At 49.5% G+C, this 12,311-nt stretch overlaps 1 long non-coding RNA gene across 1 annotated transcript in view; it reads left to right on the top strand.

Annotated features, from left to right (window-relative positions):
* LOC140902693 (uncharacterized) overlaps positions 1-10,645 on the top strand; it is a 12,782-nt gene extending 2,137 nt beyond the window's left edge. Inside the window, exons 3-4 of the long non-coding RNA XR_012156106.2 lie at positions 1,087-1,185; positions 8,826-10,645. This is a non-coding gene — a long non-coding RNA (uncharacterized LOC140902693). The remainder of the gene's footprint in view (positions 1-1,086; positions 1,186-8,825) is intronic.
* Positions 10,646-12,311: the final 1,666 nt, after the last annotated feature.

A 12,311-nucleotide genomic window follows, 5' to 3' on the forward strand; every position in this document is an offset into this window, starting at 1 on the left:
AGCTCAGGCAAGGGGTTGAGCATCACACGCAGTCTGTGGGGCTCAGGTAAGCGGATGAGCATCACACGCAGTCTGTGGGGCTCAGGCAAGGGGTTGAGCATCACACGCAGTCTGTGGGGCTCAGGTAAGGGGGTGAGCGCCACACGCAGCCTCTGGGGCTCAGGTAAGCGGATGAGCACCACACACAGTCTATGAGGCTTAGGCAAGGGATTGAGCAAAGGAACACAGGCCTCCTGGCCTACAGAGGGGGAGTACTGCCACCCGTGGGCCTGCCCAACTCCACTGTGTCCCAACCGAGGGCCCTATCAGTGGCAGAGCAGTCTGCCACTGGGTCAGCAGGGATCCACCCGCAACACACTGACCTAGTTTCAGGCTCGCTCCCTACCAAACTACTGCCTGGTTCCCCTGGGTTGCTTTCTTCTCTCCCCCTCAGGCGTTCCTGTGTCCAGGGGTCAGCCTGAGTCTCCTCTGGGTACACTGCCAAGGGTAGCGATAGCAGTTCCTCCGCATCAAGAGCATCAGGGCTCTCTGGAAGCTCAGTCTCCCCAGGGCAACAATGGTTCTCCTTGGTGCTCCACTCCAGCAGCGGGGAAGAAGCATCTGTCTCCTCCAGCAGCTCCCCCATAACTGAGCTGCTGGGAAGGTCTTTTATACTTCCCCTTCCTATCCTGCCCCTCTGCTTCCGGTGTGCGGAGTGTGGCCCTCCTGGCTCTGCCCACCAGGCAGCTTGCGGTGCTCCCTCCACGTCCTCCTCTGAGTGGGGCCATGGCTCCTCTCTACACACACACACCCTTAAGCTCAGCTCCTGATCTCTGGATCTGCCTCACAGTCTGGAGTCCATCGTACCCTCAGGGGCTGGTCCTTCGTGAGCAGCCAAGTCAGCGGTGAGGCGATAGTAGCAAAGTCCGGGATGAAGTATCGGTAATAGCCCACAAGTCCTAGAAATTTCCGGACCTGCTTCCTAGTAGTCGGAGCTGGTTGGTCAGGGATGGCCTCAACTTTCCCAACAAGGGAATGCAGCTTGCCTCATCCCAGGGTGTAGCCTAGATACGTTGTTTCCTGCCACCCAATTTGGCACCTTTTTAGGTTTGCAGTGTGACCAGCCTCCCGGAGAGTTATCAAGACAGCTTCCACCTGGTTTAGGTGGTCCTCCCAGTGACTACTGCAGATTACTGTGTCATCCAGGTAAGCGGCTGCGTACTCAAGGTGAGGCAGGAGGAGACAATCCATCAACTTCTGGAATACCGAAGGGCATTCTGGTAAAATGATAGAGCCCGCTGTGGGTGGCGAAGGCAGTTTTCTCCTTTGATTCCGGTGTCAGCGGGATCTGCCAATATCACTTGATTAAATTCAGGGTGGTGATATACTGGGCCTTCACCATTCGGTCGAGTAATTCATCCACCCAGGGTATCAGGTAGGCATCGAAGCGGGATATCGCATTGACTCTCCTGAAGTCAATGCAAAAGTGACGGGTCCCATCTGGCTGGGGGATGAGGACAATCGGGCTCCTCAATTCACTAGAGGATTTCTCATTTACCCTGAGTTCTAACATGGACTGGACCACCTGTTCCACGGCCTCTCGCATATGGTGGGGGAGTCGTTGGGTGGTTCCTCATACAACCTCTCCAAGACGGGTGGTGATGGAGTGGTAAATCTTGATGGTCTGTCCGGGCACAGGGTGAACATTCGAGGGAAGGCCTCAATGAGATGACTGCTTTGCTTCAACTGCTCATCCGAGAGGGTGTCCCACAGCAAGGGGTTCTTGGGCTCAGTTCCAACGAGCGTTTGCGGTCCCAGTTCTGGTTTGGGGGTGGGGGGGTCGGGAAATATGGATAATTCGTCCCGCTCACACCAGAGCTTTATCAGGTTCACATGATAAATCTGGGACTTTTTTTTCTGGTCTGGCTGACAAGGGCCTCGTAATTGACAGGGCCTCTCCAGCAGGTGACCTCATATGTCCCCTGCCAGCAAGCCATCAGCTTCGACTTGGCTGAAGGGAGCAAGACAAGGACTCGGTCCCCCGGCTCGAAGATCCGCTCTCGCAAATGGCCCTTGTGCTTGGGCCTTTTGGGCGACTTGGAGGTTCTCCTAGGCAAGGATCCCAGCCTGGGCAAGGCGCTCTTGGAGCTTAAACACATACTGAAGCAACCCTTCAGCGCAGGACAGGGTCTGTTCCCATGTCTCCCACATGAGATCCATCAGGCCTTGAGGCTGGAGGCTGTATAGGAGCTCGAAAGGCGAAAATTTGGTGGATGCCTGTGGCAGCTCCCGAATAGCGAGCAGCAGGTGAGGGGTGAGCTGATCCCAATGGCGGAGCTCCTCAAGGGGAAATTTCCAAAGCCTATTCTTTAGTGCCCGGTTAAACTGTTCCACCAACCCATCTGTTTGCAGGTGGTAGACGGAAGTCTGGAACTTTTTGATCCCCAGAAGAGCACACACCTCCCAGAGGAGCCAGGAGGTAAAGTTCATCCCCTGATTGGAGAGTAATTCCTGGGGCAGGCCCTCTCAGGCAAAGATTTTGATAAGCTCTGCTGCTACAGTACGGGCTGTGGCACTTCTCAGCAGGATGGCCTCAGGAACCTGGGTGGCATAGTGCAGGACTACCAGGATATACCGGAATCCGGCAGCGCTCTTAACCAGAGGCCCCAAGTCCACAGCTACCCTTACAAAAGGGGTTCCCACCAGCAGGAGAGGGACCTCGCTCGCATTCCGGGCAGGAGGTGCAGTGGTCCTTAGTGTCACAGTCTACACCTGGCCAAAAGAAATGGGACAGAATCCGGGCCAGCGTCTTCTCCAGTCCGAGGTGGCTGGTCACCAGGACATCGAGCACCAGCCTTAACATGGCTCATCTATGGCATCGAGGGATCAGCAGCTGGGACCGGGGCTTGCAGGTCCTGGGGTCCAGCTCGATTCGGTACAGCCGATCCCGAGTGAGCTCAAACCAAGGCCACTGATTGGCACTCTGTGCATCTACCATGACCCCATCCATGCAGGACAGCTGCTCATAGGCATGCTTCAGTGTGGGGTCATCCCTTTGATCCTGGCAAAAGTCTGTTGCCATGTCTAGCCAGATATCTGCCCCGTTGGGAGGGATTGGTGTGCCATTGTCCCTGGCAGTCTGATCCTTTGGTGGACCGAGGCCCGGTTCCCCTAACTCCATCTCCATGTTGTCAGGGGTGTCCCCCTCTGTCATAAATATAAAGGGAAGGGTAAACGGCTTTAAAATCCTTCCTGGCCAGAGAAAAAATCCTCTCACCTGTAAAGGGTTAAAAAGCTAAAGGTAACCTCTCTGGCACCTGACCAAAATGACCAATGAGGAGACAAGATACTTTCAAAAGCTGGGAGGAGGGAGAAAAACAAAGGGTCTGTGTCTGTCTGTGTGATGCTTTTGCCGGGGACAGAACAGGAATGGAGTCTTAGAACTTTTAGTAAGTAATCCAGCTAGGTATGTTTTAGATTATGATTTCTTTAAATGGCTGAGAAAAGAACTGTGCTGAATAGAATGACTATTTCTGTCTGTGTGTCTTTTTTGTAACTTAAGGTTTTGCCTAGAGGGATTCTCTATGTTTTGAATCTAATTACCCTGTAAGGTATCTACCATCCTGATTTCATAGAATCATAGAATCATAGAATATCAGGGTTGGAAGGGACCTCAGGAGGTCATCTAGTCCAACCCCCTGCTCAAAGCAGGACCAATCCCCAATTAAATCATCCCAGCCAGGGCTTTGTCAAGCCTGACCTTAAAAACTTCTAAGGAAGGAGATTCTACCACCTCCCTAGGTAACGCATTCCAGTGTTTCACCACCCTCCTAGTGAAAAAGTTTTTCCTAATATCCAACCTGAACCTCCCCCACTGCAACTTGAGACCATTACTCCTTGTCCTGTCCTCTTCTACCACTGAGAATAGTCTAGAACCATCCTCTTTGGAACCACCTCTCAGGTAGTTGAAAGCAGCTATCAAATCTCCCCTCATTCTTCTCTTCTGCAGACTAAACAATCCCAGTTCCCTCAGCCTCTCCTCATAAGTCATGTGTTCCAGACCCGTAATAATTTTTGTTGCCATCAAAGTAACATGTAGCAATGACATCATAGTACTCCAGATGAGGCCTCACCAATGTCGAATAGAGGGGAACGATCACATCCCTCGATCTGCTGGCTATGCCCCTACTTATACATCCCAAAATGCCATTGGCCTTCTTGGCAACAAGGGCACACTGTTGACTCATATCCAGCTTCTCGTCCACTGTCACCCCTAGGTCCTTTTCCGCAGAACTGCTGCCTAGCCATTCGGTCCCTAGTCTGTAGCGGTGCATTGGATTCTTCCGTCCTAAGTGCAGGACCCTGCACTTATCCTTGTTGAACCTCATCAGATTTCTTTTGGCCCAATCCTCCAATTTGTCTAGGTCCCTCTGTATCCTATCCCTACCTGCCACCATATCAACCACTCCTCCTAGTTTAGTATCATCCGCAAATTTGCTGAGAGTGCAATCCACACCATCCTCCAGATCATTTATGAAGATATTGAACAAAACAGGCCCCAGGACCGACCCTTGGGGCACTCCACTTGATACCGGCTGCCATCTAGACATGGAGCCATTGATCACTACCCGTTGAGCCCAACAATCTAGCCAACTTTCTACCCACCTTATAGTGCATTCATCCAGCCCATACTTCTTTAACTTGCTGACAAGAATGCTGTGGGAGACCGTGTCAAAAGCTTTGCTAAAGTCAAGAAACAATACATCCACTGCTTTTCCTTCATCCACAGAACCAGTAATCTCATCATAGAAGGCGATTAGATTAGTCAGGCATGACCTTCCCTTGGTGAATCCATGCTGACTGTTCCTGATCACTTTCCTCTCGTGTAAGTGCTTCAGGATTGATTCCTTGAGGACCTGCTCCATGATTTTTCCGGGGACTGAGGTGAGGCTGACTGGCCTGTAGTTCCCAGGATCCTCCTTCTTCCCTTTTTTAAAGATGGGCACTACATTAGCCTTTTTCCAGTCGTCCGGGACCTCCCCCAATCGCCATGAGTTTTCAAAGATAATGGCCAATGGCTCTGCAATCACAGCCGCCAACTCCTTTAGCACTCTCGGATGCAACACATCTGGCCCCATGGACTTGTGCACGTCCAGCTTTTCTAAATAGTCCCGAACCACATCTTTCTCCACAGAGGGCTGGCCACCTACTCCCCATGCTGTGTTGCCCAGCGCAGCAGTCTGGGAGCTGACCTTGTTTGTGAAGACAGAGGCAAAAAAAGCATTGAGTACATTAGCTTTTTCCACATCCTCTGTCACTAGGTTGCCTCCCTCATTCAGTAAGGGGCCCACACTTTCCTTGGCTTTCTTCTTGTTGCCAAAATACCTGAAGAAACCCTTCTTGTTACTCTTAACATCTCTTGCTAGCTGCAGCTCCAAGTGCGATTTGGCCCTCCTGATATCATTCCTACATGCCCGAGCAACATTTTTATACTCTTCCCTGGTCATTTGTCCAATCTTCCACTTCTTGTAAGCTTCTTTTTTGTGTTTAAGATCTGCAAGGATTTCACTGTTAAGCCAAGCTGGTCGCCTGCCATATTTACCATTCTTTCAACACATTGGGATGGTTTATCCCTGTAACCTCAATAGGGATTCTTTGAAATACAGCCTGGTCTCCTGGACTCCTTTCCCCCTCATGTTATTCCCCCAGGGGATCCTACCCATCAGTTCCCTGAGGGAGTCGAAGTCTGCTTTCCTGAAGTCCAGGGTCCGTATTCTGCTGCTTACCTTTCTTCCCTGTGTCAGGATCCTGAACTCAACCAACTCATGGTCACTGCCTCCCAGATTCCCATCCACTTTTGCTTCCCCTACTAATTCTTCCCGGTTTGTGAGCAGCAGGTCAAGAAAAGCTCTCCCCATAGTTGGCTCCTCCAGCACTTGCACCAGGAAATTGTCCCCTACATTTTCCAAAAACTTCCTGGATTGTCTGTGCATGCTGTAGTGCTCTCCCAGCAGATATCAGGATGATTAAAGTCGCCCATGAGAACCAGGGCGTGCGATCTAGTAGCTTCTGTGAGTTACCGGAAGAAAGCCTCATCCACCTCATATGAATGTTTAGCAGATCTGGCACGTAAATACCTTGCAACGCCGGCTACAAAAGTGCCATGCAAATACTTGTTCTCACTTTTAGGTGACAGTGTAAGTAAGAAGCAGGCAACAGTATCTCCCGTAAATGTAAACAAACTTGTTTGACTTAGTGATTGGTTGAACAAACAGTAGGAGTGAGTGGACTTGTAGGCTCTAAAGTTTTACATTGTTTTGTTTTTGTGTGCAGTTATGTATTTTTGTACATAATTCTACATTTGTAAGTTACGCTTTCACAATAAAGAGATTGCACTACAGTACTTGTATGAGGTGAACTGAAAAATATATTTCTTTTATCATTTTTACAGTGCAAATATTTGTAATAAAAAATAATATAAAGTGACCACTGTACACTTTGTATTCCGTGTTGTAATAGAAATCAGTATATTTGAAAATGTAGAAAAACATCCAAAATATTTAATACATTTCAATTGATATTCTATTGTTTAATAGTGCGACTAATAGCGATTAATTTTTTAAATCACGACTCATTTTTTTGAGTTAATTGTTTGAGTTAACTGCGATTAATTGACAGCCCTAGTTAAAACCTAACATCAGGAGTCCTATTTAGGAAGAACACAAACTCCTCACAATCCATAATTAATAAACAGATCTCTCCATAAAGCAGATTTAGCTGAGCCCCAGCTTAAGGAGCCTGTCTCATTCTGTTGTGGGGACTAATGGCCTTTATGGTTCTTCTGCTTAAGCTGAACTCCAGCACATTCACCATTAAACAACAGTAATGTGTGATAACCCATACAGTGTTTTCCAGCAGTCAATCGCTATAGATGCAGTGACTATCCCCAACCCTGTGTCTGTCTTATCTGTTTAAATTGTAAGCTCTTCAGGGCCGCAACTACTGGAGGAATCAACCTGGGGCCGTTCTCCTCTTGACCTGCTGCTCTATGATTCTATGATTCTCACAAACAGGGAAGAATTGGTAGGGGAAGTAGAAGTGGGTGGCAACCAGGGCAGCAGTGACCATGAAATGGTTTTCAGGATCCTCACAAGAGGAAGAAAGGAGAGTAGCAAAATATGGACCCTTGAGTTCAGAAAAGCAGACTTTGACTCCCTTAGGGAACTGATCAGCAGGATCCCCTGGGAGGTTAATATGTGGGGGAAAGGAGTCCAGGAAAAATATTTGCCTCAGTTTACCCACTCACTTTGCATTGTTACCACTGAGTCTGAGGCCTGGTCTACACTAGGAGTTTAGGTCGAATTTAGCAGCATTAAATCGATGTAAACCTGCACCCGTCCACACGATGAAGCCCTTTTTTTTTACTTAAAAGGCTCTTAAAATCGATTTCCTTACTCCACCCCTGACAAGTGGATTAGCGCTTAAATCGGCCTTGCTGGGTCGAATTTGGGGTACTGTGGATGCAATTAGACGGTATTGGCCTCCGGAAGCTATCCCAGAGTGCTCTATTGTGACCGCTCTGGACAGCACTCTCAACTCAGATGCACTGGCCAGGTAGACAGGAAAAGGCCCGCAAACTTTTGAATTTCAGTTTCCTGTTTTCATGGTCACCTGCAGCTTGCCACGCTGGCCAGAGCTCATCAGCAGAGGTGACCATGATGGAGACCCAGAATCGCAAAAGAGCTCCAGCATGGACCAAATGGGAGGTACAGGATCTGATAGCTGTATAAGGAGAGGAATCTGTGCTATCAGAACTCCGTTCCAGTTTTCGAAATGCCAAAACATTTGTCAAAATCTCCCAGGGCATGAAGGACAGAGGCCAAAATAGGGACCCGAAGCAATGCCGCATGAAACTTAAGGAGCTGAGGCAAATCTACCAGAAAACCAGAGAAGCAAACGGCCGCTCCGGGTCAGAGTCCCAAACATGCCGCTTCTATGATGAGCTCCATGCCATTTTAGGGGGTTCAGCCACGACTACCCCAGCCGTGTTGTTTGACTCCTTCAGTGGAGATGGAGGCAACTCAGAAGCAGGTTTTGGGGACGAGAAAGATGATGATGATGAAGTTGTAGATAGCTCACAGCAAGCAAGCGAAGAAACCGGTTTTCCTGACAGCCAGGAACTGTTTCTCACCCTGGACCTGGAGCCAGTACCCCCCAAACCCACCCAAGGCTGCCTCCCGGACCCGCCAGGTAGAGAAGGGACCTCTGGTGAGTGTACCTTTTAAAATACTATATATTGTTTAAAAGCAAGCATGTGTAATGATTAATTTGCCCTGGCATTTGTGGCTCTCCTGGATGTACTCCGAAAGCCTTTGCAAAAGGTTTCTGGGAAGGGCAGCCTTATTCCGTCCACCATGGTAGGACACTTTACCACACCAGGCCAGTAGCACGTACTCGGGAATCATTGTAGAACAAAGCATTGCAGTGTATGTTTGCTGGCATTCAAACAACATCAGTTCTTTATCTCTCTGTGTTATCCTCAAGAGAGTGATATCATTCATGGTCACCTGGTTGAAATAGGGTGCTTTTCTTAAGGGGACATTCAGAGGTGCCCATTCCTGCTGGGCTGTTTGGCTATGGCTGAACAGAAATGTTCCCCGCTGTTAGCCACGGGGAGTGGGGAGGGGCTAGCCACGTGGTGGGGGGAGGCAAAATGCGACCTTGGAACGAAAGCACATGTGCTGTGTATGTAATGTTAACAGCAAGGTTTACCGTGAAAGAGTGTAGCCATTGGTCTAGAAAATGTGTCTTTTTAAATACCACTGTCTCTTTTTTTTCTCCACCAGCTGCATGTGTTTCAATGATCACAGGATCTTCTCCTTCCCAGAGGCTAGTGAAGATTAGAAGGCGAAAAAAACGTACTTGCGATGAAATGTTCTCTGAGCTCATGCTGTCCTCCCACACTGACAGAGCACAGACGAATGCGTGCAGGCAGACAATGTCAGAGTGCAGGAAAGCTCAAAATGACCGGGAGGAGAGGTGGCAGGCTGAAGAGAGTAAGTGGCAGGCTGAAGAGAGGGCTGAAGCTGAAAGGTGGCGGCAGCGTGATGAGAGGAGGCAGGATTCAATGCTGACGCTGCTGGAGGATCAAACTAATATGCTTCAGCATATGGTTGAGCTGCAGGAAAGGCAGCAGGAGCACAGACCGCTGCTACAGCCCCTGTGTAACCAACTGCCCTCCTCTCCAAGTTCCATAGCCTCCACACCCAGACGCCCAAGAACGCGGTGGGGGGGCCTCCAGCCACCTGGCCACTCCACCCCAGAGGATTGCCCAAGCAACAGAAGGCTGGCATTCAATAAGTTTTAAACTTTTAAAAGTGCTGTGTGGCCTTCTCCTTCCCTCCTCCACCACCCCTTCTGGTGCTTCTCTCCTCCACCACCCCTCCTGGGCTACCTTGGTAGTTATCCCCCTATTTGTGTGATGAATGCATGAATGTGAAGCAACAATGACTTTATTGCCTCTGCAAGCGGTGATTGAAGGGAGGAGGGGAGGGTGGTTAGCTTACAGGGAAGTAGAGTGAGCCAAGGGAGGTGGTAGAATCTCCTTCCTTAGAAGTTTTTAAGGTCAGGCTTGACAAAGCCCTGGCTGGGATGATTTAATTGGGGATTGGTCCTGCTTTGAGCAGGGGGTTGGACTAGATGACCTCCTGAGGTCCCTTCCAACCCTGATATTCTATGATTCTATGATAAGGGGCGGGGGGTTTCATCAAGGAGAAACAAACAGAACTTTCACACCATAGCCTGGCCAGTCATGAAACTGGTTTTCAAAGCTTCTCTGATGCGCACCGCGCCCTCCTGTGCGCTTCTAACTGCCCTGGTGTCTGGCTGTGCGAAACCAGCAGCCAGGCGATTTGCCTCAACCTGCCACCCCGCCATAAACGTCTCCCCCTTACTCTCACAGATGCTGTGGAGCCCACAGCAAGCAGTAATAACAGTGGGAATATTGGTTTCGCTGAGGTCTAAGCGAGTCAGTAAACTGCGCCAGCGCGCCTTTAAATGTCCAAATGCACATTCTACCACCATTCTGCACTTGCTCAGCCTGTAGTTGAACAGCTCCTGACTACTGTCCAGGCTGCCTGTGTACGGCTTCATGAGCCATGGCATTAAGGGGTAGGCTGGGTCCCCAAGGATAACTATAGGCATTTCAACATCCCCAACGCTTATTTTCTGGTCTGGGAATAAAGTCCCTTCTTGCAACTTTTTAAACAGACCAGAGTTCTTGAAGATGCAAGTGTCATGTACCTTTCCCGGCCATCCCATGTTGATGTTGGTGAAACGTCCCTTGTGATCCACCAGTGCTTGCAGCACTATTGAAAAGTACCCCTTGCGGTTTATGTACTCGCCGACTTGGTGCTCCGGTGCCAAGATAGGGATATGGGTTCCGTCTATGGCCCCACCACAGTTAGGGAATCCCATTGCAGCAAAGCCATCCACTATGACCTGCACATTTCCCAGGGTCACTACCCTTGATATCAGCAGATCTTTGATTGCGTTGGCTACTTACATCACAACAGCCCCCACAGTAGATTTGCCCACTCCAAATTGATTCCCGACTGACCGGTAGCTGTCTGGCGTTGCAAGCTTCCACAGGACTATTGCCATTCGCTTCTCAACTGTGAGGGCTGCTCTCATCTTGGTATTCATGCGCTTCAGGGCAGGGGAAAGCAAGTCACAAAGTTCCATGAAAGTGCCCTTACGCATGCAAAAGTTTCGCAACCACTGGGAATTGTCCCAGACCTGCAACACTATGCGGTCCCACCAGTCTGTGCTTGTTTCCCGAGTCCAGAATCGGCATGCCACTGCATGAACCTGCCCCATTAGCACCATGATGCCCACATTGCCAAGGCCCGTGCTTTGAGAGAAGTCTGTGTCCATGTCCTCATCACTCACGTCACCACGCTGACGTCGCCTACTCGCCCAGTATCGCTTTGCCAGGTTCTGGTGCTGCATATACTGCTGGATAATGCGCTTGTGTTTAATGTGCTCCTAATTGCCAAAGTGATCTGAGCGGGCTCCATGCTTGCTGTGGTATGGCGTCTGCACAGAAAAAAGGCACGGAACGATTGTCTGCTGTTGCCCTGAAGGAGGGAGGGGCGACTGACGACATGGCTTACAGGGTTGGCTTACAAGGAATTAAAATCAACAAAGAGGGTGGCTTTGCGAGAAACTGAACGGCCCCCTCAAGGATAGAACTCAAAACCTCAAGGATAGAACTCAAAACTGGGTTTAGCAGGCCGTTGATTTCACAGAGGGAGGGAGGAAGGAGAAAATGAATACAAAGCAAGTCTGGACTATTTCTTGTTTTGAGCCACTTCATCTATCTTTATACATCTTGCTGGCAGCAGACTGTGCAGTACGACCGCTAGCCATCATTATCTCCTTGGTGGTCGACAGAAGACAGTGCAGTATGACGACTAGCCATCATCTTCTGCTAGCTGGAGGTTAAAAGACAGTGCACTGCCAGTAGGACTCAATCGCCACGAGGCGAAACTTAAAAGGGAAATGACCTGGCTGAGTCATTCCCATGTTTGCCCAGGCGCCTGGTTAAAGGAGCACCCAGAACTACGTCGATGATGGCTACCAGTCATACTGCACTGTTTGCTGCCAAAAGGCAATAAACTGCTGCTGTGTAGCAATGCAGTACCATGTCTGCCAGCACCCAGAAAACATACAGTGACGGCTAGCTGAGCAGGCTCCATGCTTGCAGTGGTATGGTGTCTGCACAGGTAACTCAAGAAAAAAGGCGCAAAACGATTGTCTGCCCTTGCTTTCACGGAGGGAGGGAGGGAAAGGGGGCCTGACGATATGTACCCAGAACCACCCGCGACAATGTTTTAGCCCCATCAGGCACTGGGATTTCTACCCAGAATTCAAATGGGCAGCGGAGACTGCAGGAACTATGGGATAGCTACCCACAGTGCAACGCTCCGGAAGTCAAAGGTTGCCTCGGTACTGTGGACACACTCCGCTGACTACATGCACTTGGAGCATTTGTGTGGGGACACACACAATCAACTGTATAAAAACGCTTTCTACAAAACCGACTTCTATAAATTCGACCTAATTTCATAGTGTAGACATAAGAGTTAAATTCTTTCCTGAAACAGGACCACAGCTGGGAGTCAAGTATGCAGGTCTGGGTTGGTATGAATGAACTATCAAACCCTGTCACCATATGAATGTTTGCAGTGTTGTTGTAGCTGTGTTGGTTCCAGGATATTAGAGATACAAGGTAGATGAGGTGATATTTTTATTGGGCCAACCTCTGTCGG

Source organism: Lepidochelys kempii, chromosome 24 (genome assembly GCF_965140285.1).
Source record: "Lepidochelys kempii isolate rLepKem1 chromosome 24, rLepKem1.hap1, whole genome shotgun sequence".
Classification (NCBI taxonomy): domain Eukaryota; kingdom Metazoa; phylum Chordata; order Testudines; family Cheloniidae; genus Lepidochelys; species Lepidochelys kempii.